General features: G+C 46.4%; 1 long non-coding RNA gene across 1 annotated transcript; it reads left to right on the top strand.

Moving 5' to 3' along the window:
• The first annotated feature begins 777 nt into the window (after positions 1-777).
• On the top strand, positions 778-4,503 carry LOC142085974 (uncharacterized). The gene is made up of 6 exons (XR_012674928.1): positions 778-1,084; positions 1,871-1,978; positions 2,216-2,323; positions 2,465-2,621; positions 2,946-3,143; positions 3,637-4,503. It is a non-coding gene; the product is annotated as an uncharacterized LOC142085974 (long non-coding RNA).
• Positions 4,504-23,008: the final 18,505 nt, after the last annotated feature.

Raw genomic sequence — 23,008 nt, 5'->3', positions numbered from 1 at the left:
AGTTGGCAGTCCTAGATTAACGGTTGGATTTGGTGATCTTAAAGGTCTTTTCCAACCTAATTCTATGATTCTAAGATGCAGCTTTCGAATGATGGAGTGAAGCGCAGTGACTGTGATCCCTGGAGCTGGAACCCCGTATCCCAGGAAAGGGTGTTTCAGCCAGTATGACCTGTCTGTGCTCGATTAGTAAATAACTCCCTATTTGTGTATTAAACTCTCACTGGGCAAGCAGTAGAGTTACAAAACATAACTGCAAGTGCTTAATAAACAATCCATAGGTGTTATAAACACATTACCAAGTGTGCTGCTCGCTACAGAGGGACGTGAGGGCACCAGCAGGACGCCTGCTTACCTATTAGCATCATTTATAAGCACCCAGCCAGCCTATAACTATCGATTTCCCACTCATTAAAGCCTTAGACAATAATTTATCAAGTCTTCGTAAAGTGAACCTTAAAGCCTGATGTCTTTGGTTTTACATCCCGTCAGCACCTGTCCCCGTGCCTGCGGGTGCCAGGTAAGCCCCAATTCCTAGGTTTCTCTGGGAGCTATCTGTATCCTTGAACAAAACTTTCCCTGCAAGCAATGCGGCTTGTTTTTCCTTATACAGAGCAGTTAGCTGTTTTTAAGAAAAATGTTTGTTTTCTTAGCAAAAATGAATGGCTTCAGATGTCACTCAAATGAGATTAAAAATTTTCTTTCATGAGCAAAGACGGGTGATGGGTGCAGCCTCTGGTCCTCCTCTAAACACCTCACTGGATGTATGGGTTCTTTTTCCCCTACCTGAGCAGAGCCTGGATTAAATTTAACTACTAGGAACAGGGTGTGAAGCGCAGCTGTCCCCGGCTGGGATTTGGTGGCTCTGGCCCAAGTGGCTGCACCGGTGAGCGGCTGTTGGAGCAGAAAGGGAGGACCGCGGTACGGGTCGCAAGGCGCGAGGAGCGTAGTCAGGGGATGTGATCGCCTGAACTGCAGCCGAGAGGTTAACTCCCCTCCTCCTGCAAGAGCTGCCAGCGGAGCATTAATGACCACGGGCTGCCGAGACCTCCGTTTTACATATCATCTGAGTACACAGAGTGCAAAAGTAATTTAATTCAGGCATCACAATTAAGGAAACAATTATCTCTCATGTCTTGGGCTGATCTCCAGGTCATCTTAGCATTATCCCTTTTGATCTCATTATGAATTTAAAATATGCAGTAAATTGGCTCTTAATTCTATAGAAAAGGTCAAGCTTGCTTTCTGCAGGAGACAGGGGTGTATTTAATGGAAAGATCTCAAGGACAAGGGAAACATTTGTTAATGACTGCGGGAGTGAGTGCCAACCCACTCCTGGGGACTGCTGTGCGGGGCTTCTGCACGAGCACAACATTCCCATGGACAAATCCTGTCTGAAGATGCTTTTCCAGGACGTAAATTCTGATCAAGGCAGCAATTAAATGTTGGTGTTTCCTCACAAGTTGTTCTTGGGTGATCCAGTAATGGGGGAAGCCTAATGTTTTGAAAGGGGCAGAGGGGTGACTTGAGACTCGGGAGACTTCAGCGCTTCATTCCCTCAGATGTTTTTGACAACCTGCTTGAGAAAGTGGGTTAACAGGTCATTTGGTGGTTAACAGGTCATTTGGTGGTTTACAAGAGCGTTGGCAAGTGGAGAAAAATTAATTGCAGTAAGCTGAGCTATGTTGACTTACCCCTGTTAAGTTTTGGTTTATGTAGTTTTTGCTCTTTTTTTAATAAGAATTGTTACATGTTTATACCATTATGTCAGAATAAAAGCGTCCATTCAAAGAAAGCAACTCTATAACTAGCTCTTAGTACAAGCAAAAAGCAACTCTATAACTGGCTTATTTCCTCAAATACGTAATTACAGCAAAACTGTACCGTGCTAACTATGCTGGGCACGAACGCTGAACGCTGCGCCGCCGGCGGTGACATTTGCAAGCCCAGGCCGGCAGCAGGACCGCTGTGCATAAACCAGGTAAGACAGACTTGCTTCCCCACGCCGCAGCACGCAGACACGAGCGCAGTCTGTATGCATCTATCTTCACTGCTTCTCCAACGTGCACCTGGAAGGACTTGCAGACCCAGAGCGGCTTGCCCTGCCGTCCGACCGGCACCTCCATTCTGACACACGCGGACAAACTCTTAACACTATAGTTCATTCAAGTGCATTTTTTCTAAATATCCCTTTTTAAATGCTACTTATTTTTCAAAGGATCGGGATGTTCCTGCTGATCTGCGAGAAGGAGAGACAGGCAGTTCCGAATGCTGTTTCTGTGAAGCTGTGGACTGTTGCGGCGCAGCGGCTATCGATGCATCACGCGTAAGCTCTGGCTGTTCCGTATGAGTTTTAAAGCCCAAAGCGCTGCACAAGCTGGATGCGATCCCCCCGAGTTAGCCAGTTGTGTGCTGAGAGCGCGGTGGATGTTGCATGCTCGGTAATTTTGGCAATTGTGTTTCTCAGGGGAAGAGCGTGTTACAAGTCCACGCTCAGTCAAAGCTCCGAGAGTTTGCTAAAATGAACTTGGGCTTGGTGACTGATGGTTTCCCTTCCTCTGCCTGCCAAACGGAAAACATATTATAAAGAAAATCTCACTGAAATGAAGACTGCTGTATCTCCGGTTTGTTCCTGCAAATGGAATTAGTTAAATAATAAATCCCACTGATCAAGGTTTTAATATAAACATAGAAATCCTTTGAAGTGTAAAAGGTGCTGCTAAAATGCTGCATTTGTGTAACTTAGGTAAACTTCAATTTAAAAGAAAGACGACAAGAATTCTTATCTTTTATTGGTTATTCTGTTCACTTCTATTTTTTACGCTTTCCAGAAGGCAAAGAATAAATCAAAACTGGACTTATTGCAGTATTCTCTGTTGAAACATTTTAATATACATTGCCTGGCAGTGCAAAAGACAGATAATTATGTAGGCCTATCTTTTCTGCAGAAATGGATTATTTGGCTCCACGTTTCAAAAAGCACTGAGCATACAAAGTCCCGGTTGTGGTGTGAGGAGCTGGAAGCATCCGTCCCCTCCCGCAGCAGCTCCTGGTCCGGCATCTGCCGGGGTCGGGCTGACCCAGGCTCTCCACGGCAGCGGTTCAGAGCAGAGTGCGCTAATGAGGGTGCCAAACTGCAGACTTCGGTAAGACTGACGCTTTAGCAAAACCGGCCTCATCAGTCTGTGCTCCCGGTGACGTGGGTCACGCATTCACGGTCTGGCCCATAACATCCATCACCAGCCGCAGCTGGTGGGACGCGGGCTTCCCCTCTCACCCGGGGGGGGATCTGCCCCTCTCTATGATAAAATTTTGCCAAAATATCTCAGTTAAGCTGGGATAATTCTCAAAACCCTGGTGCCTACGTAACTTCAAGAACACGGCTGATTTACTAACATCAGTTGTAGATGTTTAACTTGCCTAAAGGAATGCATTTCTGAGTGTGCCTCATCGTAGGACCATGCCCTTTCCTCTCGCAGCCTTTGAATTGTGAGTGCAATTTAGCGTTTACTGATTTTTCCTTTTGTGCCGTGTTTTGTCTAACTTTGCATATAAAATGGCAGCTGGTTGCAGAAGCGAATGAATTCGAGGTGGAAACGCAGACTTTCACCGTGTGACTCTTGTCCTTTGGTTCCCTAGGAAGGTAACAAGAGAGAGGAGAAAGCTCGGCACAGATTTAAATCATTAGCCACACATAGCCTTCATCCACTACCCATGTGAAAAGTGAAATAATGTACCAGACAGCTATCGCAGCTGCTGCACGGTAGCTCCAAACGCCCGGCCTGGCAAGGTTTGTATGTCGTGGGCTGCCGGCAGCGATGGGTGACAGCTTCGGGGCAGCTGGGTCTGAGCACCCGGGCTGGGAACTTCAGGAGGGCGAGTGTGGGAATCCTGCTTGGATGTTCGACTTGCTCAGATTCCTTTGAAAATCGTACCTTCGCTTCGCTCCTGTGCTCAGAGCTCTGTGGTGCGGCTCTGCGTGAACTAGCGAGCTCCCCGGGCAAAGCATCCGCCTGATTTACAGCTGCCCGACCTTTGGAGGTGCCCGGGGGACGCCCCGGGGGAGGCTGCGCCGCTTCCGTGCCCGGCGATGCTCGAAGTGATGGATAGGTATGTAAAAAGCATGTAGAAATGAATCATGAATCGCACCGATGCATCATTTATGAATATCATACAAGTGAAACTTGAGTTTTCCCTGCTGTATTAGAAATGAACTAAATCAATCATTTATAAGGCTGAGAATAAAGACACCCCAGACAATCTGCCTGACCTACTGGGTGCTGGGGATTACAAAGATGGTTCAATGTGGGACCAAGCACTTGTCTAGCATTCACACGGCAATTTTAGGAAGGCAAGTACAATTAAAGGGGTGAGGAAACACGCTTTCCGTGGGTCCTGGGAGTTTTCTATCCCCAATACAAGGCTAATGTCCTAGGAATCATTTCCTGAAGACAAAATGGATATGAATACGATTACTTTTATGCCCTCCGTGTTTAAGCAATTCTTTCTGGGGACAAACTGCTTTGAAGTAGTTAAAAAATAAACTACAACTTTTTTTAAAAGGTTCCCTGCTCACCATCTTTTACTTGATGCATTTGCCAAACGATGGGGGATGAGCGATCAGCCCTTGTCCTTCGCTTGGTGAAAGCAGGTTGGGATCACTAACGCTGCCGTCTACCTGACGGATCTGAAAGGCTGTTTTGGGTTTGCGTGGCCAGGTTTTGGTAGCGGGGGCATGCCCACTATTTTTGGAGCAGGGGGATGCCCGAAGGAGGCTGTGACCCCATGGGAAGCCCGCACTGGAGCAGGCTCCTGGCAGGACCTGTGGTCCCATGGAAAGAGGAGCCCAGGCTGGAGCAGGACTTGTGACCCCGCGGGGGACCCAGGCTAGGGCAGCCTGTTCCTGAAGGACTGCACCCGTGGGAGGGACCCACGCTGGAGCAGCTCGTGGAGGACTGTCTCCCGTGGGAGGGACCCACGCTGGAGCAGGGGGAGAGTGTGAGGAGGAAGGAGCGGCAGAGACAGCGTGTGATGAACTGACCGCAACCCCCATTCCCCGCCCCTGGGAGGAGGTAGAGAATTTGGGAGTAAAGTCAAACCCAGGAAGAAGGGAGGGGTGGGGGGAAGGTGTTTTAAGATTTGGTTTTATTTCTCATTACCCTACTCAGATTTGATTGGTAATTAATTAAGTTAATTTTTTCCTCAAGTCGAGTCTGTTTTGCCCGTGACGGTAACTGGTGAGTGATGTCCCTGTCCTTGTCTCGACCCCCAAGCCTTTCGCTGTATTTTCTGTCCCCCCTCCAGCTGCGGAGAGCAGTGACAGAGCGGCTGGGTGGGCACCGGGCCAGCCTGGGTCAACCCACCACAAAGGCAAATCACTTAATGAATAAAAACCGTTGTGGTTCAAACTGTTACTGAACCTTGATAAGTAGAAAGGATGTGTATTATCTCTGCCAGCATTAAACCGGCTCATCCTCCTTTCCGCTGAGGCTGCTCAAAAGGAGGTTTAAAGCTGAGGTGAAGCAGAGGCTTAAATGTGATGGTGTCTGCGCGATACCGGACATGGGAGGTTTTCCCATGGTTATACTGACAGAACTTCTTTGCCAGGATAGGGACTGTGCCTGAGGGTAGGTCTCAGTAAGAACTGGGAGATATCTTGTCTGTACTCGGGTGTATGGCTACAGCCCTCTTCTCATAAATTATTTTGAATCCTAATAATAATGAACAAGCTTATTCAGGAGATGTTTCATGTACTTGAAAGCAAGGGAAAGCAAAGGGCTGTGTGTGCATTTTCCTACAGTGAGTAGCCTTAGGAAAAAACCCTGCAGAGACCCCTGGAATTTTATTTTTTAGGTTTGTTTTTTTTTTTAAAATCTAGATTCCTAACAATCTGCAAAGATGAAAAGCTTTCAACCTCCTTATATTTATCTGGAGAAATATTCTGTGAGAGAAATGAAATGGAACAGACTCATAGACTCATTTAGCATTTCTAAACAGATAAATATATTTATTGGCTGTGCCTGTTAGGGGTGTGTAATGCCTATTCTTTCTGCAGACGGCTCTTTGGATTTCTTCCCTGGCACTTAGCTCTATGATGATGTTAGACTGCTAATACCAAACTGTCTTGACAATGTTTGTATTTTACCTCTTAGCCTTTGGCTGTTTCGAAGATGAGGTGGTTTGGGGGTCTGGGTTGTTGCTGGAAATTTGCTGTAATGAAAGCCAGCGAAGCGCGGAGTTTGCTGCTTCAGCGGGGGCTGTTCCGGTGCGGCAGTGGTGCTGTACGTAGGGCTGGTAGATGCCGAGTGATGCAGTCGAGCATCCTCCCGCGGAGGTGCAGCTGCTGAGCCCGCCCGTGCCCAGACCCCCTTGCCGGTCGCTCCCCGGGCGCTGGCGTGGGCAAAGCCTGCACAGGCCAGCCTTGAAAAAATATTTTAAATCTGCAATGTTCTCTTTATTTTTTCCAAGGCAAAAAGCAAGCGGGCTCCTTACCTCCTGTTCAGGTACAGCACAGGAATTGGGCATTCCCGCGGTGGTGGAAAGTGGGTTGAGAAAACCAGCCAAAGCCTGGCTTGCTTTGAAATTGGAAAGAAAGGTCTGCACCCGCTGTGCACCCCAACGGGAGTGGGGACCTTGTGCCGAAGGTGCCGGGCTCGGCCCCAGGGAGGCAGCTGGGAGCTGCGAGTTTCTCAGCCTCGGTCATGTTTCTGCTGTGGAAATCAGAAAGCAGATGCTTGTTACCATTCTAAAATAGAGGATAATAAAAGTTAGCTTACTTAGACCTCCAAGGGGCCCTCTAGGGTAAAGTATTGTTTACGTTAACATGGTAAAATATATTTATAATTTTAATAATTAAAAATAATTTAGTTATATTTTAGGTTTATACATCAAAGCACCCTTTTAAAAGTTGTTTTTGTTCTACACCTGAGGATGTGAACCTATTTCATTTCTAGGGAATGTCTGTCTTCTCATTTTGAGCAAAATTAATTTCTTTTTGCTGTTTTTGTTGCCTCATTCTTACTTTAAAGCACTTGCAACCCCAGCCCAGCATCCCGGCTGGTGCGTTTCTCAGGTGAATTTAGTGCTGTGTTTGTGTTGTAAATGCTGCCACCTTCATTTCCTTCCCTCTCCAATAAAAAAGTAAAAAAAATTAGCAGTAGAGAAGGTGAGAGCACTCTGAAGTTTGGCCATAAAACCCCTGTCATTGTTTATAGCCGTGGCCCTGTGCTGAAATGCCACAGGAAAATGAGAACAACAGCGAGTAACAAATATTCGATCATTCTGACAGGGGAGTTCATGGTGGAGAACTTTCCTATCAGAGACAGGCGGCCGCCTATCTGCTCGATCAGGCAAAGTTATTTTGTAGGAAATCAGGCTTTACAAACCCACTGCACCCCTCCGCAGCACAGGCGTGAGTTAGCGTGCTCCTTTTTGTTGTTTCCAACACACCTTTGCTTCCCCGGCGTGGTGTGCTCGCTGCGGATCGTAATTCCGCGGCACCGGGATGCAGCGGGCATGGCTAAGGTTTGGGTTTTTTTAATAGCTTTGTAGTTCTCCTTAGTTATTCACCCATTAAACACGATTTAAGTCACACCTTGGTCGCACAAAATTAAGTAATGTAGAGAGGACGTTGTCGTTAATTAAACCAGTCTGTGGTGTCTCTCGTTGGTGCCTGATTTTTTGCAATCCATGGTTTCTGGCTGGACTCCGCATGCAAAATGGAAAGTTCAGTCTTCTGGTGCTGAACCCACCAGCAGCCCTGGGCACCAAAAATGGGGAACTGAGCTGTGAAGCAACACTTCAGAGATGGCTTTTGTTGTACTGTCTGTTTTTCTTGCTATGCTGGCGAGTGTTGTGCCCCAGGCTTGGTAGAGAAGGGCAGCGAGGAGCGTCAGGACCCAGCTTTGTGATGAAGTGGTGCCTTGCTGGCATAATTTCAGGTGTTTCAGACCATTTTTGGGTGGTCTCATGACTCCCACGGTTGTAACGTGTTGCTGGGTTGTCTGCCCACTCCTTGTGGGTCTCAGTCCCCAGCTGGCTCCCTACCAAAGCCACGGCAGCTTCCACAGGGGGTAGCAAATAGGAGAGGTCCAGATAATTTCTGTGCTCTTCTTAAAATGCTCTGTGACACGCTTAAACAATGTCCCATCTGCTTTTAAAAAAGGCAAATGTGAAGAATTCCTGCAAAGGCTTTTTCTGTTGAACCTGAGCAGCTCTCTTTGCCCAGGGCCGGTGCTGGCTGTGCTTGTTCACTTGGTGGACGGTGCCACCTCCATCAAACCCCACGCTGTTCCCCTCCCGCAATTACTTCCCGTTCCTCTGAGCTGCGGCTCTCCCTTGCCTCCTTTGGATTTGTCCTGGCTGTGTTTGTGGAGGGTTACCCCAGCCATTTCCATCTGGATTTGGGTGACACACTGGTGAAGCTCTCAGCTTGTCTCCAATATCAATACAATTCTTAATGCCTAAAACTGAACTCTTCTTCCCTATATAGGCCACGTGTAGCGTGACCTGCCCTGCTAGACACTAATTAAGACTACCTGTGTAGCAATTTGGCAATGTACCGTTGATGGACATCTATTTAGTAAAGAGCTCAATGGCTTTGTTAACATTAATGACTGATGGTAGACATTTTTTGCCCTTTTTACAAAGGTCATGCTCAAATCATCGCATTATCAGACTTAATTACAACAAGTTAATTTGTTGCTTGCCTGCCTCGCAGATGTTTAGGAAAACACATTTTATACTTCATATATCATGCATCTACGGGATTGCTTTTTATGCTATAGTAATACAGTCATTATAGCTGGCCAAGGATGATGGTGATAGGGATTGTTGATGAAATGTTTTTCAGTGCCTTGTCAGCCAAATCCATTAACGATGGTGTTGTACTTAGTACGATGCCATCCTTGTCCCCAGCTGTATGTCATGTCTGTGTTTGCTTCTAGAAAAATACAAATACTGCTAATAATAAATAATGGATTACACCACTGCACAGGACGTGCTGCTTACCGGTCCTGTGGCATTGTATCTGTCCTTCGGTGTCTCCTGCCACTGCAGAAAGACCTTTCTGCCTTTTCTGGGTCCTGGCCAGCTGAGTCGCTCCCCATTTCAGTTCTGCTGTAGGAGATGCCTGCACAGCATCCTGCACCTTTTTCACGTTTTCTTGTCCCGTACGAGTCCCTGGCTAAAAGCAGGTGGCACACCATGGAAAAGCTCAAGTCTAAATCATCTTAAGCACTAATAGTTTCTTAATGTAAGTTGAGTGATTGTTTCACAAAACAATTTCCTCCCAAAGCAGCGGTGCCTGGGTGGAAGCGCAGCTCTCATGAGCCCGCATCCCCGTGGGGGATCACACTGTTCCTAGTGCCTCCAGAGCCCCATTCCCGCGGCATAACCCAGGAGGATTTTTAAAGTTTGTTTTATTACTGCGGTGGGAGGAAGATGCGCATTTCTTCCGGGCTGAGGAGATGCTGCAGCTGGTGCCAAGGGGAAGGAGGCAATCCCACCTCTGGGGCCGGCAGATGGAGCGGCCATCTCAGGCAAACCAGAGCGAAAGTCCAGCCCTGCTGCGAAGGAGCGGGGATAAGCACGGGGGGCGAAACGAATGCAAACCCTCCCTGACCTGTGTACTGATCTGCCAGCTGCAGCGGCTGGCAGAGAAGTGACTTGCAGATACAGAGAGCTCAGGCTTATAAAAGGCTAATAATTCACATTTACAGTCACTTTACATTCAGTAGTTGCAAGCCCAAAAGGATCTTTACAGTAAATTAATTGGTATAAACGGCAGATGTGTTGCTGTGGGGTGCACTGCTGTGACTTGGCGTGGGTTTTCCCCAGGCTGCAGGAGATGTCAGGTAGGCAGGCGTACAGAAAGGCGAGCAAACAGCGACGACTGGCTGCTTTTTTTTTTTTTTCCCCCTGTTTTGGCAAGAGGTCCCCTGCTTCTTGTAAATATTCCCAGGAGACAGAATGACTGCTGCAGTCAGATAAGTCAGCATGAGTAGAATCACATTTTGTGGGGGATTTTGGTAGGCTGTAGCTCATTACAATTATCCAGAAGACCCAGCCAAACTGTTTAAACACCCTGTGAGCCATCCTAACAGCCTGGAACGGCTGAGAGGATTGCTGGAAAGGACACGTACAAAGCGACGCAATCTGCTTGGGTAATAGTTCTGCTTTTGCTCCGGGGTGCCTCTGCGCTCCCGCACGCCGCAGCATCTGCGCCCGCCCTGGCTGGGCTGCAGTCCTTGGAGTTTGATGTCCGGGGGTTCCCAACTCCTGGCCACCCCTGCACCCCGATACCACTTCTTTCATCACCAGCATGTATGTTCAGTCACCGAGCGGAGCTAGTAAGCCCAACAGAGAGGAAAGGTGTATTTGCTCAGATGTAATGCTGCCCTGCTAATCTGATGAGCGTGTTCAGGGCTGAAGTTTTGGGTCCTCTTGCTGCCTTCGGTCCCACAGCATTTGGCCCCGCATGTTGGGCTGGGTCCTCTCGGCTGGCATGGGAGAGAAGTCAAAAAATGAGCTATGAAGTCAAAAAAATGAAGACACAAATAGTGATAACAGGCTATTTCAAAACTGACTTGTTTTCATAAATGGATGCCTGGATTTTGGAAAGGAATTTTATGGGCTTTGTAAATCTTATTTAAAAGTAAATTTTGAAAATGCTTTCAAATAGTTACTGAGAGCCATTTACTGATAATCATGTTAGGAAGTGAGAGAGTGATAATCATAAGAAATCTGCTCTGAGAAGGGTGTGGGGAGGAGGTGGAAAGGGAGCCTTTTTCTGTAGCCTGATTTGGAAACCACAAAGTATTAGCAAGGTGATAACAAAAACGAAGGAAAAGAGTTTGGTATGCTGTGCAAGCTCTTACCTTCTCCCCTTCATGAAAAGCAGAGAAAGAGCGAGAGCAGAAAGGTTGTAGGCTTCACTAAGTCCTAATTATCCCTTGATTATGCCCACAGTAAGGATGAAGTGTTCAAAAGTATGGTTTCTGTAGTAAATCCAGAAAACTGGCTCAGTAGTTCGACAGTCCCATTTATATGCCCAGCAAAGCAGCGGTGGGTCCAGACTCAATACTCCAGAGATGTGTGGTGCCTGAAAAAACAGATTGTACCTAAAAGCTGCTCTGATTTATGCCATTGGATGTGCTGTAGGAAAGTTTTTTCACCTTCCTTTCCTTCCCTGCCCCAGGCAGGAAACCTGTTCGGTTCAGGCAGTGTCTATAATCCTGCGTGTTTATTTAGTCTGGGACATAAAAGTCCTCATGATACCTGGTTTTCTTATTTTTTCCCTTCCTCCTGTCTTTGGCATTAAGGAATCGCAAGAGCTATTTAGAATAAAACCCAACATGACTGCCAGAGGACTAATTACTGAACTCGTCATCTCTTTCTCCAGGTACTTGAATTCTCTGGGAATAAGAGCCTGAGGAATGCAGGAGGAGGGAGACATCCCATGTAAGCACGTACCCATAGTCTGTAAAATGGCTGGTTTATGGTTTTACTTGACTTAGTAGACTAGTGCATTTTAGTCTGTTCTGTGTGGTTCAGCTCCCCCAAAATGCTCAGTATCCGCCGCATGTGGATTTTGGAAGAAACTGGGGAGATGAGCAATTTGCTGCGTATGGGTTGCATTTTCCAGCCGAGGGTGGTATTGATTTCCCCCGAGTGACAGAGCAAAGAAGCTCTTACGACTAGAGCTGTAGGATTTCTTGCTTCATGGTCCTTATTTCAACTTCTCAGGCAAAAGGCAGCTGAGCCCCAGCCATCCTCTCCCATCCTTTTCAAAAATCAGCTGTTCAAATGCATAAAAATTGATCCTTTGTATTAAAAAGGAGAATATAAAAAGCAACTGGTTTATATTAATATACGATTCCCTAGATTGCTTGCAGAATGCATCTTACTATGAGATGCACTTGCATCCTCCATGCTCCCAGTAGCTACATCCTTCTGCCTGACACCGGTAAGAAAATAAGTGGCATATTGCGTATTTCTTATGGTAGGAATTGTATGCGATCGTGTATTGGGCCCTGCACGACTGCGAACTCCGGGAGTGCTGGACACTGTTTTCCTGCTACATTTATTTCTTGCTTTGTTAGGCAATATAATTCCATATGATTCTTGTGGCAGAAATAAGATAATATCAATTTTGGCAGCATCAGTTCTGAGTACGAATGGAAACTGTGCTCTATGCAGGGTTCATAATGAGGTTGGTTTTATTTACATTTGGTGAAGATGAATACAAACTGAAAAATCTCCTGGCACATTTTTCATAGAGTTAAATAAATACGTTAAGTATACACATAAACGCAATAAACACATACAAATACAGTTAACACACTAAATAAATACCGCCGGTCTCTGTACATTGACTGCCTCTGATGTCCAAGGAGCGTACTCAGCCGCTCAAGGAGTATTAATGCAAATACTTGTACCAAGCGGTGCAGCCCCGCTCTGCTGTGAGCGTACCCCTGAGTGCTCTTTGGCAGGGGGCTATTACAAGGGGGTTTTGGTTTATTTGATTGCTGGGTTATCCCAGAGTTATTACAGTCCTGGGCTGTTAGTGGGCAAAGTGTCAAGCACGGTCATGTATTTAAGAATGTGCGTTATTCTTAAGCAGCAGTGAAGACTGTGTGCAGGACAACGTTCAACGTTATTAACCAGCAGTTGAGGAAAATGAGTAATGGTTACGAAATGATTTTTTCTTCCAGTTCACATAATATTTTAGTACCTATTTTAAAATACCTATTTTAAAGTACCTATTTTAAATAGTAAACTATTTTAGTAATAGTTTAGTGTTATTCACCGGTGTGTTTGCAGAGCACTTCTCTCCAGACAATGCCAGGAAGGAGTTGGGGTTGCTTTTCCATGGACACGCTTGGCGGTGGCAGCTCTGCTCACGCTGTCTGGGGACAGAGACCCGGCGGGGTCTGAACTTGCCCCAAGGCTGAGCAGCTGGAAATGCCAGTCCCTGATGGGCTTCCTCGCAAAAATACAATTTGGAGTAAAGTCCTACAAGCGAGGTCCGGAGAAATGAGTGGGAAAAGCCCTGTGGGTGTCCCTGAGGGAGATCCCTGTCACACAGGAGGGGACAGGGAACATTGACATCCCTATCACAGGGGCACTTTGAACTCTTTGGGATGGCAAACATCACAGAAGGAATTCTGATATTCAGGTGGGGGGGTGTGTGTTGGCAGGATTCGTGCCCTGGCCTCGGGAGGGCTGCTGGAGGGTGAGGGAGGGTGCTGTGCCTCTGCTCCGCACCCTCCAGAGAGCACGGGCTGGGGGAGGTGATGTGGGAAGGCAGTGGATTGAGACATCGTGAGGCGAAATCCCGAAGACTTGAGCAAAGCTGTCGAGAACGCAGGACCAGTTACGAAAACACGGGTAGTGGTCTTGTATTTTGTATTCTGCAGCTTCGCAGCCTGAGCTGGAGCTCAGCATGACACCTCTCATGCTCCATGAGATGATTTCCATCAGAGCCGTTTGGCAGGCTGTCCGCATCGTTACCCACGACAGAAACGAGCAGCGCCCGCAGCCGTCGTGCGGGCTGTCCGGCAGATACTGCCGGCTACCTTAAGCCCACGTCAATTAACTTTTGCTTGGAGCAAGGTTTGATGAGATGACAACCAGGAGCAATTATAGCTCCTGGGCTGCCTGGAGAGGGAGGCACAGCCTCAGGAACAGCTGAGCCGTGTGCGGCACGCGGAGGCAGAAACTGAGCCCTTTCCCAAATCTCTGGGGTGAGTTTGTTTTGCAAAAATGCCCTTTCTGGGTACGCGCCTAAGGCAGCTCGTGTGCCACAGCCATGTAGCAGCATCCCCTCCCTCTGCCCTGCGCCGGGGCTGTCTGTCCAAGCAGCCGCGCTGGAGCATCGCCCACGAGCGGGGCTCGTACCCCCTTGGCAGGGCTGGCTGCTAAAGCAGCTTTGCTTTCGGTGCCTGCGGTGCCCACAGCTGCACTTCAGCGAGAGGGGAGTTGGACGGGATTCATGGCGGTGAGATGAGGTTTGTGAGGGCCCCTTCACGCAACGCCTAGGAAAAACTGTGCTCTCTGTCTGGTTATGTCCTGCTGATCCGTCAGTTATAAAAGGATAATGCAGAGTTTTTACATGGAGAAGGAAAAGGAATGGAAGGCATTTCTGGGCAGTTAAGATGACTTTTTAAAATAAATAAATTGTTGAGATCAAAACATTTTTGCTTAGAAATTAGGAATTTCATTTTTCCTGTAGCTAATGATGTTTGCAATGCAGTGCTTTGCTGGCTCATTTTTAATTAGAAGCTAGGACACGGATTCAAGTTCCAAAACTGTCATATGTTTGTGCTCATCCATTTTCTTGAGTCTTTCTGGAGATAATGAGTCCTGCCTCCCTTCCTTAGTGTCAAATTTGAGTTTGACCTTTTTGCTTGTAAATAGATTAGAAAAATTAATCCCAGGCTGTAATTTCATTATGTTATGGGGAAGGTTATTTAGGCTTTTAAAGCTTGTTCCAACCTAATAGGTGTGAAAGGAAAGAACACTTAAGCTCTCTACTGCTGACAAGAATGTGGTATCTGAAAAATAAAAGTCATGGTGGGTTCATTTTGCTGACGTTATTTAAGATAAATATCAGCACCACAAGCACGAACTGGAAGATATATCTTTAAAGATAAGGGAAGTGGGTTTTACACTGGCACAGCTCAAATGCAATTACAGCTGCACACAGTTATGCAGGGGGGAAAAAGTGGGGAATCGGGAGAGGAGTTTCCTTCCCAGCCAGTTCCTGGCAGCTCGTGTAAACCAGCTGGGTGATGCCGTTTGCAGTAGTTTCGCAGTTTCTTAGGCTTTTTCCCCCAAAATGGATTGAAGGAGCTTTCTAGTCTCAGCTGATCAAAGGTGATTAAAGCCGAGTGTGAAAGATGTGATGTGATGCCGGTCCACCCCTCTGACAGAAATCAACGTTGTGATGGGAACCAGAGCGATGCGAACAGGAAAGCAGGCACGCAGCCCACACGGCGATGCGGGCTCATCGCTGCAATAAACCGGGGGAGAGCCCTGTTTCTCGAAGTCTTCAGGAAAAGGCTGGGGAGCTTACGGAGGGAGAGGCAGTAGTGAGGGGTACGGAGGGGTCGGCAGGGCTCTGCTGGACGCTGCGGACGATGCTTCTGCCCGGTGGTGCTGGCCAGCTGTGTGCCTCGGCGTGCAAGTCCTTGTGCAGAGGGGTTTGTCCCTGCGTTGCCATGTCCTTGGCTGTCCCAGCTGATGGGCTCTGCACAAGTGCTACGAGAGTATGTATTAAAAAATTCCTTTATAAAGCAATGATCTGACAGACAGCTTCGCCTTCAATTGCTATTAAAATTAAGAGGTACTGATGCTCAGGTGAAGAATACCGATATTATTTTTTTTTTTCCCCTGCATCATCTAGAGAGTTGCTCCAATAATGTCAAAATCCATGCAAGCAGAAGGGAAGATCTGGTTCCATTTTCTTGGCTTTGTTCATGTTCAGTTGCCCCGTAATGTGTGAGTAGCTGCTTAGCCTGTTGTCCCTGGGACTTTGGGTAGGGTGAAGGTTTTGGAAAGCCAGATAATAGACAAGAATAGCCCAACCAGAAAATCATAGCGTGTGAGAAATGTTTTTGTGCGTGTGGGAAAAAGGGAGTGTAAGTCTTTTTGTGAGGATACTGTGCACTGAATGTGGAGCACCAGCCTTTTGTCTCTGGATTCTGCAACTCAAATCTGGCTTCAGAGGCAAAATAAACTGGTGCGAAATGAACACCTCTGCAAAAGCAGTTTAAAAAAATGTCAATAAGCCCAGTTCCAGCCCCAGGGTAGGGTGAAGCAAGACTGAGATGAGCTGAAGAATTAATGACAGGTGTGAAAAATGTACCCAAAGCCTGGCTAACCCTTGCTTGGTTTGGACATTGCAACTTCCACCGGCAATTTTTGTTTCCGTCATAATAGTTCTTTAAAAAAAGATAATGGTCCCAAACCGTCCCTTAGAAAGGGAACGGAAAGGCTCTCTGAACATAAACGTGATCTTAAATAATCACAGGGTCAAGCCCTGTTCTCAGTTAAAGCCACCAGTGGCCAGTGACTACCCAAATTGCCCATTTAACACCTTTTGTGATCTACCTGGTGGAGGCTGCAAAATTTCTTCACAAAAGACGAAGTCTCTGTTGACTCTGATTGCTCAGTGTGTTTTAAATTAGTGGAAAGCTGTGCCTCTCAGAAGTCCTGCGTTCGTAATTAGCCTTGTGTACTTGGCTATGGCTTAATAAAGTGACTGAATGCCTAGGGAGAGGCAAAAAACAAACTCTGCTTTCCTTGGGATAAGAAGGCATTTTCTTCTTAAGTTAGTTGTTTAGGAGTTGCTTTAATTATAATGAGTAAACTGAGGGTGCTTATATTAATATAATTGATGTTACTAAATGGAATTTATAGTTACTGAAGCAGTAATAGAAAGTAACTTATAATAACCATTAAATGATTTGCTGACATCTTCTAGGCATTCTGCATTCTGAATAACTGAGATGTACAACTGCAGTCTTCAGAAAGGAGTAGAACCGGTGCAAGTTAACGCTTCCAGGTCAGGCTGACTGCTGCACAACTGCTGGCATCAACCCCTGTTGCGCACAACTTAGACAAATGTTTTGGTTCACAACTGTGCTCAGGTTATTGCTATCCTTACTACCCTTATAGCTATGGAAAGTGAGACAGAAATAGACTTTCCAGCCCCAGGGCGCAGCCTGCGGGAGCGACTGAGCCCAGACTTGAGCTCACCTGGGCTCGACCCAGTCCTGCCTGTTCTCCGGCGACTGCTCTACACAGCAGCTCAGCAGCTGGGTTATATTTATACCCAGATAACTTGCTTTCCGTTACGAAATTTCTTTCCTGGCAGGGTGTGCATCTATCATTAAATCAAAATCTTTCTGGAAACAGAACAGACTCAAACTTCAAAGCTTGCCACTGTTTTCCGTGGAGCTCTTCTTGCTGGTTGCCTGGGAGGCTTATTTGAAATTATGCATGGAGACGGGCAGAGAGGAATGATTTCCAAAGTTGTCATAATTATGCCCCTGAGTGGGCGAGACTTGGAAACCGCTCGGGGTGCAGGAGGCAGCGGGGATGGGAGGCAGCGCGCTCCCTCCCTACGCCACGAGCTGCTCGGAGCTCCAGCGCACCCAGCACCCTCTAACCAGAGAAAACCCCCAGGGGTGGTCCTCTCTTTCCCAATCCCACCATCCCTACGGAGCATCTAGCAAGCCCTGGTTTTACATGTGCTTTCCATATCATCCGCTCTCGCTGATTTTAGAAGGCTGATGGGTACAAAGATGATAAAATACTGTCTGACATGATGCCCTTTACAGCCCTCTGCCGAAAGAGGATCCTTGCTTTCTTACGACAGCCTCGAATCTCAGCCACGCTGTGCTTAAAAATGTTTTTAGAAGGCCTCTTTTGTCTTAAAATATTGTCACTTTTTAAAGCCTTACATAGCCAGGTCTGTGCATTTCTGTTCATATAATCATGATGCATTGAAATGGAAGGTAATTGAGTCTCAGACAGACAAAGAGTTTTCCAGGGTCTGGGAGAATTCAGTCCCTCAGTACACACAGCCCCTCTCCAGCTAGAAACCTCCGTCTGGTGGGTCTTGGGCCAGAAGTGTTAATTTTGAACACCTTTTAAATCCTGAGGAAGCGTCTGCTGTGTGCTACAAAGCATCAGAGACAAAGCATTGCTCTCCGGCTTGATGTGGAGGATCAGCTGTCAGGAGCTGGGTCCTGATGTGCTCACCAGTGTGTTTCTGACGAGACACCGCTCTTAACTGGTGGGGTTTTGTTGGTGAAGCATGTTGTTTCAGTGGGTACAAGTGGCTTGTGGGAGCTCAGAGATTAACGTCTGGTTAAATGTGCAAGTCAATTCCTCTCCCCTGTTACATGGATCCTCTCCGTAGCCTGGGAAGCTCTGCAGAAAAACAGCTCCAGGTTTTGTTGTTGGGGAATTTGTCTTCAACTCCCTTGCTCAGGGATGATGGTATCGGGGGATGTTGCCAGCAGAAGTGCTTTGGATGCATTCTTTGGCCTTTTCAATTTACTGTAGTAGCAGCTGATGTGATAGAAGATGTGCAGTTTTGGACACTTTCAAGGTTGCCCCATTTTTTTAAAAGAACCATGATTGCTGTGCAGAACAGCACCCTGTTTGAGGACCATGACACTGAATAATTGCCCAATATCTCCCAGGGTAAAAAAGCATCACAGACCCGTCCTTTCCCAGGGTTGTGGTCCAGCCCCAGCCTGTGCCATCTCCCTATGGAAGGGAAATGCTGTGAAAGATGTACTTAGGTCAGCAAAAGGATTGTAACTCGCTGGTGCAATACAAGCCTTTTCTATACCTATGTTTTACAGTTCAAAGTACATACTGTGCCGGCACAGAGCTTAACGGTGCATATGTATGTAGGGCACTTGTGGCCCGTGGCTGCCTTCCCTGCCTCTCCCTCTATGCCAAGCCTTTCCCTCGGTGATCTGCTTTCTCTCCTTATGGTGAGTACCCCTAGGGAACTGTTAATAGATACTGAGTACTCATTAATTCAATGAGTGATTTAAAATGTGTTTTTTAACTTACACAAACTTTTGTGTGTCGTGGATTATTAAATGTCCAGTATAATCGTGTCTTGTACATATTTAATTTGGTTTCCATAGAAATCGATGGAAGCAATTCTATGATTTCGCTGGGAATTTGTGTACCTGATAAACGTTGGGAAAGAGGTTTCATGCAGTACTGTGGGAAAAATGGAAGGTCGTTATCATCTTTTTAGAGTCTAATACACGGTCAGACACTACTGTGATCTAATTAATGTCTACTTAATTAGGCTCAAGTGAAAGATTTCAGAACATGAAGCCCAGTGGAGGTATAGTTGATAACATTGTTATTTAGAAAATCCAGAGCATTTCTGAGTTTGCCCAAAAGGTTTTGCACGCAAGCTGAAATGTTGCCCGCATTAACGCCCATCAAATCACGCCCATCTTCATCCAGCTCCCGGCGCATTTCACCAGTGCTGCTTACGGTTTCGCCACTTAGCACGAAGGAGGTGCAAATCAAACCTTGCTGATCTCCTGCATCCCAACCGCACCTTCTCAGCTTTGCTGCTTTGCTGCGCCCTGCCCTCGCTGCAGCCCGGCGCTGGCCCCGTGTCGCAGGCACCCGCGCCCCGCACAGCTCCTGCTCTGCGGTGGAGCTCAGGCGCCCGGCGCGCTCTCCCGAGGGACTGCTCACCCCTCTCCGGCCAGTTTGAGCTTGCACCTATTTGTTTCCTTTTTGGATGTGCTGTCAATCCACGTAGTGCTCTCTCCCACAGCCACTTTTGGCAGGGAGAGTGGAGATGCTGGCGAGGGCTGATGGCACCGACGGAGCCGCAGCTCTGGGCACACCACTCGACCTGAACTCCTCCTAAAACGGGGCTGGCCCCTGACTTCATTTCCTTGCAGCACAGGTTCATGCCAGCCACCGCTCCCACAGTCAGGGATAAGAAATGACCGGCTCCTTCAAACGATCCCTGCTGATTAGTGAATCAATTCTCGGTTAATACCAAAGTTATAAGATATTTATTCACTCCTGGCTACTTGAGTTGTCCCAGAAGAAGTTCACCCTGGGGGATCATGCTCTCACTAAAGGTTTTGATAAAAAATTTAAATGCCCTTTTGTTGTCTTGCAAGTCATTATGTTCACATGATAAAAATTATTTTATACCTAACTCTACCTACTAATCAAAAAGGTCAGTACAATAAATAGTTTTTATCTTTTCTGCCAGAAACTTTACCTCCCCATGGTTTTAGGAGCTGATTATAAGAGAAGATGTAGACAAAAGAATAGGATTTCGATGACTGGTTTGATCAAGGCAACACAGAGACATGAATTATTGTTGAGAACTTAGGGGGGAGAAATAGAGCGCTTTGATGCCAGGGAGAAGTAAGATTGTCTGAGTTTTCAACCTCCAGGCATCAAAGGTGAATGAGGTAGCTTCATTCATCTTAATAAGCTTATGTCAGGCATCTGGTTCTGAATGAGACTGATTTTCCTTTTCTTGAGATATATATGTGTGTGAATATATAGATATAAAATATGTACATATATGCCCCATACCATTGCTTTCATAAACCTGACCATGAAACTACTGACTTTTTCCAATGCATCTGATTGCAAACTTAGGGTCAAGATGGAGTTTCTGCTTGGTAAAGCCCTGGGTTTTACATTTATTAATCTGCTCACTGACGACTGCCTGAAATCATCACCCTGTCTTAGAATCAGAGGTGCTGGCAGTCACTGATTTTATAGCGAGGTTTTGCGGTGATGTGTTGCCAGGACATCTGACACATGTGGTACCATGAAGTTGGCTTCCCCTGGGAATCTGCAGGTCCTGCTGATTCCGTGGGCTTTGTCCTCTGCTTCGTTAATGTTTTGCTCATCTGCAGTGACCCCCCACCTCCCTTCCCCCTGGATTCCTGGCAGCTTGGACACGCAGAATATCCAGCCGCTTCTCCTGCCCTAACAGGACGTTTGAGCTGGAGCAAGAACACGAGCTACTGCAAATGTCACGAGTAGAAAAAAAAAGCCACAAGTGGCATTTACCTTTCTGATTATTCCTTCTCATGCCCAGTACTGTGTGTACGTTTCCATTACAAGATTGCGTGTGACAAAGAGTAGTTAGATTTGCACTACAAATTCATCTTTAAATATACTCACGTCCTCCCGGAGCCTCTCCAGGAGCGGTTGCACCCTCCCGACGCACCGTGGTCTGTCATCCCTCCAGCGCCTGGAAATACAAGCACCACCTGTAGCCTCTCTTCTCTTTTCAAATGCTTCTTTAAATATCACTTCTCTGCACCCTAAATCTTGAGGTGCATCAGTAAAAATGAGATCACCTACATTATCAGGAGCAGATCTCTAAGTTCATCATCTGATTGTCTTTCCCATTGTAACTCTAATGGGGTAACAAATGCAGTGTCGTGTACAGGGCTGGCCTCCAGTGCATGGTAACTTACTCAGCGTATAGAAATGAGGATATATACAGGTGTCTTAATGGATACAGCACTGCTGTAGCTGTACTCTGGATATCTGAAAATAACTTTCCGCTAGGAATGTTAAAATACCAGCTCGCAAAGTGGTATTAAGAGAACAGATGGATATTTTGCCATGTGATGTAGCCTAGAAAACAGCTTTGATTTAGTGTACCATGCTTGTCTGACTTTTAAACTCGTATTAAACAGAATTTCATAAAGGCAAACTCCACATAAAAATCTCAAATAACAGGGCACTTGGCAGGAGGTTACTAAGCTATGAAAATTATTGATTCTTTCTCCTTTCATTTCAAATGGGCAGATGTGTATGAATATTTATTTACTTTGAGGGCTTTTTTTAGAGGGGAAAAAGGTCTTCAGTAGGTGTTTTGATTTCACAGCATAATCAAGGGAATTAGTACTACGTATAAAAAGGCAATTAAAGCTGTTAGATTTCTGAACCCATACTGACATAGGAGAACTTCCCCCCCATATAAAACCGTTTCTTTTTGTTGCAGTGCTCCTGACACTCAGCCTTTGAGATTATTATGTAGTGTTAGTTCATCGCCTCTCCAAAATGACTTTTGAAGATTTAACCACTTATGAACCCCTGTCTCAAGGTTCTCTGGCATTAGCAGCACCTCAGGTAAAGGCTTCACGCTTTTCACTGACTGGCTGACTTTTATGAGCTACGTCTAGGCATGGCAAAATAATGGCCAATTTACAGATGTTTGATGTGGGAAGGCCAGTGGGTTTTTGCATCAACGGCTGCTCCAGCTGTGTTGAGATAAATGGAAAGATTACCTCTGCCTTTTCCTGAAACGGCTCATTTATCGGGTCTTACGGGAGGGGACACCTGTGGTTCCTGGGCTTGTTTTGCAGACATGGTGTGAGAAATTCATGTGCAGTTACAGTGTAGTGCCAAAAGGGCTTCAGACCCCGCTGCCGGTGGGCTGGGAGTGGTACGCAGAGGTCCCCTCTGATAATGCTGTTCAAGGTGAGAAGTGCTAAGGTGGGCTTGGAAAAACCCTCTCGTGCCTGCGGTCTGCCTCCCGGATGCTTTGTGTCCCCAGGGCTGAGCAAAGTTGTCCCATGGTGTTAGCAGCTCGCGGAGGGCAGTTTTATTCGCCTTTCAGATGTGCGGTGCCTCTGCAGAGGGCCCGGTGCAGCAGCGACCAGACCCGCCGTGTCCAAGGGGCGATGTCTGACGAGATGGTGCAGGTCTGCACCCAGCGGCTCCGACACTTCGCCTGGCCTCTTGCTAAACCAACGACAAAAATACGAAAGGGTAAAATGTTTCCTAAGCAGAACTCGCCAGCTCTTCTCCAGAAGTGCTGGAGACGCCCTGAAGTCTATTTTGGGAAATCGTGATGCTGTTGAGGGCACGTGCAAATGTCAGGCTGCGCGTGAGGCAGCGGGACGAAACCCTGCAGCAACCTCAGAGAAACAGGGCTGGATCCTGTGCAGCAGGATTGAGCCTCAGCTGCCTCGGCAGGCAGCAACCCCGTGCAGAGCGTTTTTGATGAGAATCAGGAAAACTGTTTGTGTTAGTCAAAGGCAGTCCAGAGAATAGTTTTGGATGGGCATAACAAATCAGGCCTTCGAGATATCAAATACTCCAAACAGATCAAAAAAGTGTTTGGTCAGAATTACGTGGATAGTTTAGACATTGCATCTTGTAAAGCAACATATATTTTAATTATTTATTATATTATATTATGTTTATTCATACAATCTAAAATTATTTTATAATGGCATATAATAATATATTATTAACGTGTGTATATTAAGATATGCCATATATATTTATTATACAATAAATTTGTTATATATTTATTATATTTATTATTTAGATGGCTTCCTAATAGGACGAATGGTCTTTCAACAATAATGTTGGCATCTGGAATCAGGCAAAATAGGGAATTATCACTGTAAGAAAGGAGAGAGTTAAGATCAGATCCTTTTTTTTTGGACAGTATCAC

Source organism: Calonectris borealis, chromosome 10 (genome assembly GCF_964195595.1).
Source record: "Calonectris borealis chromosome 10, bCalBor7.hap1.2, whole genome shotgun sequence".
Classification (NCBI taxonomy): domain Eukaryota; kingdom Metazoa; phylum Chordata; class Aves; order Procellariiformes; family Procellariidae; genus Calonectris; species Calonectris borealis.
The sequence above is the reverse complement of the archived record's forward strand: the minus strand, read 5'-3'. Positions and strand labels throughout refer to the sequence as shown.